This window comes from Megascapheus bottae, chromosome 6, assembly GCF_031878675.1.
Source record: "Megascapheus bottae isolate mThoBot1 chromosome 6, mThoBot2.hap1, whole genome shotgun sequence".
NCBI classification, from domain to species: domain Eukaryota; kingdom Metazoa; phylum Chordata; class Mammalia; order Rodentia; family Geomyidae; genus Megascapheus; species Megascapheus bottae.
In genome coordinates, this window is record NC_143514.1 from 38,369,795 (window position 1) to 38,374,473 (window position 4,679).

Consider the following 4,679-nt stretch of genomic DNA (forward strand, 5'->3'; position numbering starts at 1 on the left):
CTTCAAATACTCTGCAATTGATGGTTTGGGGGTTCAGTAGACTTAGATAAGCCAACCAGCAATGCAACTAGTTATTAATGAGATTTTATGGAAATGTCTATAGTTTAGGGAGTGACCTTTCTTGAGCTGACTGGCTTATTCCTATGTAAGACAGTTTATGGAAGGAACTGAAATTATATTAACAGATACCCATAAAATAAATGAGAGGTTTACTTTTTGTATTTTACATTATGCTTTCTTAAGCCAAATCAAGTGTCAAGAAACAAAATCCAGAAAATTAAATTTAAAACTAAATAATTTCATTTACACCCATTCACACACCGCAATATACAGAAGAATCATGTAAAGATATAAAAGATTTATTTAGTACCATTTTCCCAACTTATTCACCAGTTCATAAGTAAAAATCAAGAAGCTGGCCGAGAGTTTGGCCTAGCAGTAGAGTGCTTGCCTAGCATGGGCAAAGACCTGGATTCGATTCCTCAGTAACACATACATAGAAAAAAGCTGGAAATGGTGCTATGGCTCAAGTGGTAGGGCACTAGCCTTGAGAAAGCCCAAGGACAGCACTCAGGCCCTGAGTTCAAGCCCCAGGACTGGCAAAAAGAAATATAGCTGAGAAATAAAGACAATCTGTCAAAATATCATCTAGAAACACAAATGTTAACTTCAGAAATTATTGAGGAGGAAAAAAATGCATAAATACCTCAGGCTGCCAGTTTCTGCTGCTGAATAGGTATGCCTTAAAATAAGCTTAAAGTGTGTATAATTGATTATGTCTATGATCTTAGCTACTCAGGAGGCTAAGATCTGAGAATAGTGAGAATAGCTTTTGGGCAGGAAAGTCCATGAGACATTTATCACCAATTAACCTCAAAAAGACAGAAGTAGAGCTGTGGCTGAAGTGGTAGAGCACTAACTTTGAACAAAACAAATAAAACTCAGGGATAATCCTGAGTTCAAGCTTCAGGCCCTGCAAAAAGAAAAGACAAAGATTTATAGAAAGAAAGAAAGGAAGAGCGACAGTTTTACCTAGTGGTAGAGTGCTTGCTTACCCTAGTTCAATTCCTCTACACCACATACATAGGAAAAGCCAGAAGTGATGAGGTGTTAGGGCTCTAACCTTGAGAAAGTTGCAGGACAGCTCTCAGGCCCTGAGTTCAAATCCCAGTACTGGCAGAGCAAGAAAGAAAGAGGGAGAGGGAGGGAGAGGGAGGGAGAGAGGGGGAGGGAGGGAAGGAGGGAGGGAGAGAGAGAGACAGAGAGACAGAGAGACAGAGAGACAGAGAGAGAGAATTAATTAACAACATAAACATGCCCCTTGCAACCACCTAACACACAACACCTTCCCTCACCAGAACAGGTCATTCATTACTTGGATTGACACTTCAGTATCCATCAATGTCTATAGTGTAAATAATAGTTCAGTCCTGATATTCTAACTACTATACATTTGGGGAATATAGATGTATGTGTGTGTGTGTGTGTGTGTGTGTGTGTGTGTGTGTGTGTGTGTATGTAATTCTACCACTGTAGAAGCATATAAAGTAATTTCACTCACATTACTATACTCTGAGCTCCACTTATCCATCACCCATTTTTCCTGGTCCTTGGCAACTATTGTGATCTGATAGCTTTGCTTTTCCAGCATATCCTATAGAGGAAGTCATAATATATATATAGATTTCCAGACCGGCCTTTCTTATTTAGTGTTTAAGTTTACTTTATGTCTGTTTGTGGATTAAAAGCTTATTTATTTTGCATTCTGAATAATTGTCTATTGACTATCACACCACAGTTTATTTGTACATCCGTTAATCTTTATTACTGCCAATTTGGGCTCTTATAATTAAAGCTATATATAGCTTTTATATATGGATACGACTTCAACACCTTCGGATTCATATCAAGGATCAATATTGCTGGTAGGAAGAGTGTGTTTAGTTTGGTAAGAAACTTCCAAACTATTATTTAGAATGCTTATTCCATTTTTTTTGCATTTTCACCAATATTAATAAGAGTTCCTGTTAGCCCTCATCCTTGCCAGTATTTGGTATTGTCATTGCACTGGATTTCATCCATTCTATACAGTATGTAAGGATATTTCCCTACTGATTTAATTTATATTGTTCTGGTGAAATATGATATGAAATGTCTCTTCATGTGCTTATTTTCATCTGTTTATGTACTTTGGTGCATCATGTATTTTAGTCAGCTCATTTATTTTCACATGACATATCCTTTTCTAGTAACCACAAAACAAACACAATAGGCTTTATTGTATCCAATAAAACCAACCACAACAAATTTGAAAGGATTAAAATCATACAAAGAATATTCTCTGATCACAATGAAAGCAAATGAGATAATAGACATGCACAAAATCCACAGATACCTGTTAACTAAATAATATTTTTCTTTAGTATCTGTTCTTCAACAAAGACATATTTGAGAAAAAAACTGAAATACATTGAAATGAAAAAATGATGTAGCTCTTTGAGTGAGTCACTCATAGAGCTCCACACTCACTCAATTATTATGTAATATGACAACTGTTGTAATGAATGTGGAAAGATTATATCACTAGATGCTTATATTAGAAAAGAAGTTTGAGTATGTTAGTACATGTTTGTAATCCTAGCTCCTGTGTGTGAGGCAGGAGAACTTCAAGTTTCAGGCCTGCATGGGTAATATCATAAGACCTTTGATTCAAAAACAGAAAACAAGAGAGAAAACGGAGTCTTATAACCTAATCTCCCAATTCAAATAGAAAAAGAGTGAAATAACTTCAAAGCAAGTAGAAGGAACAATAATAAAAATCTCAGTGGAGTAAAATTTTAAATTGGAAAACAACAGACAAACCAATGAAGCAAGATGTTGGTTCTTTGATAAGACGCATGAATTTGACATATATTTGGCAAATAAACTTCCAATATCAGGGATGAAATCCTCAGCCTCATTACTAATACTGAACATATAAGAATTTCAATAGGGAGGAAGAAGACAATCCTATATCTATAACTTTGACATGGATGAAAGGATCAATCCTTTTACATGAAATAAACTATATGAGAAGAATAGATCCATTCCTTAAGAAATATAAACAAACACCACTCACCCAACATTAAATTGATTATTTGGAATAGCCCTATAACTACTAAGAAAATCAAATTCATAGTTCTAAGATGCTAGGAAAAACTAGGGAAAAACAAACCAACAAGACTTCACTGGAAAGTTCTTAATGCTTAAAAAACAAGTTACCTGATCTATATCATACCAAAGAAAGTCTTAACAAATGTTCATTTCTTGAAAACCAAATAATGTAATAATATCTCTATGTACCACAAGTTCACATACTTCATGTCAAAAACCCAAGAAGATGCTTTACAGTTTATTCTAAAATTAAGGAGGAAAGATAAAGATAGAATTGCTAAGAGAAATTTCATAAAAGAAAAGTAAATCTTCAGCTGAGCACCAGTGGCTCACAGAAATTCTAATTATGCAGGAGGCTAATGTCTAGAGGGTCAAAGGTCAAGGACATTCAAGATGGGAAAGATTCACTAGACTCAAAAAGCAGGACTGAACATGTGACTGGAAAATTAAACACCATCCACATCAGATATTTATTCTGTCTTAACAAAAAAACATAAATAAGGCTTCCTTCTGCAGTGCAAGCGTGGGTCACACACTCGCCAGTTCTCTCTCTGCTGCCATCTTGGTTTCATGTCCTTCGCACAAAATGCCCGGTGAAGCCACAGAAACCGTCCCTGCTACAGAGCAGGAGTTGCCACAGCCTCAGGCTGAGACAGGGTCTGGGACAGAATCTGACAGTGATGAATCAGTACTAGAGCTCGAGGAACAAACACTCCACACAAGCAACCACACAACAAGCCCAACTGGCAGTAGCAGCAGCAGAAATTGATGAAGAACCAGTCAGTAAAGCAAAACAGAGTCTGAATGAAAAGAAGGCTCGAAAGGCTATATCCAAACTGGGTCTTCGACAAGTTACAGGAGTTACTAGGGTCACTATCTGGAAATCTAAGAATATCCTCTTTGTCATAACAAAACCCAGTGTCTACAAGAGCTCAGCTTCAGATACCTACATAGTTTTTGGGGAAGCCAAGATTGAAGACCTATCTCAGCAAGCACAGTTAGCAGCTGCTGAGAAATTCAAAGTTCAAGGTGAAGCTGTCTCAAACATTCAAGAAAACACACAGACTCCAACTGTACAAGAGGAAAGTGAAGAGGAAGAGGTTGATGAAACAGATGTGGAAGTTAAGGACATAGAATTGGTCATGTCACAAGCAAATGTGTCAAGAGCAAAGGCAATCTGAGCCCTGAAGAATAATAGTAATGATATTCTAAATGCTATAATGGAATTAACAATGTAACCATATGAAAACAAGGACGTTTTTTGTGTGTTTGTGTTTCAAGAGGGTAACTGAAGCTTGGTTTGAAATTTGTACTGTTTCTATCATTAATAAAGTTATGGCTTCTTGTTGGATGAAAACTAAATAAATAAATAAATAGTCTGATTACAAAATAAGTGAAAACTATGGTACTGAAACATTTCACCAAAGACAACACAAACATGGCAAATAGCTCATGAAAAATCCTCAGCATCACCAGCCACTTACACAAGTTCAGTTTAAAAACACAATAAGTTATTACTACAAGTC

General features: G+C 36.2%; 1 pseudogene; it reads left to right on the plus strand.

Moving 5' to 3' along the window:
* The first annotated feature begins 3,717 nt into the window (after window positions 1-3,717).
* On the plus strand, window positions 3,718-4,403 carry LOC150061665 (nascent polypeptide-associated complex subunit alpha pseudogene; annotated as a pseudogene).
* Window positions 4,404-4,679: the final 276 nt, after the last annotated feature.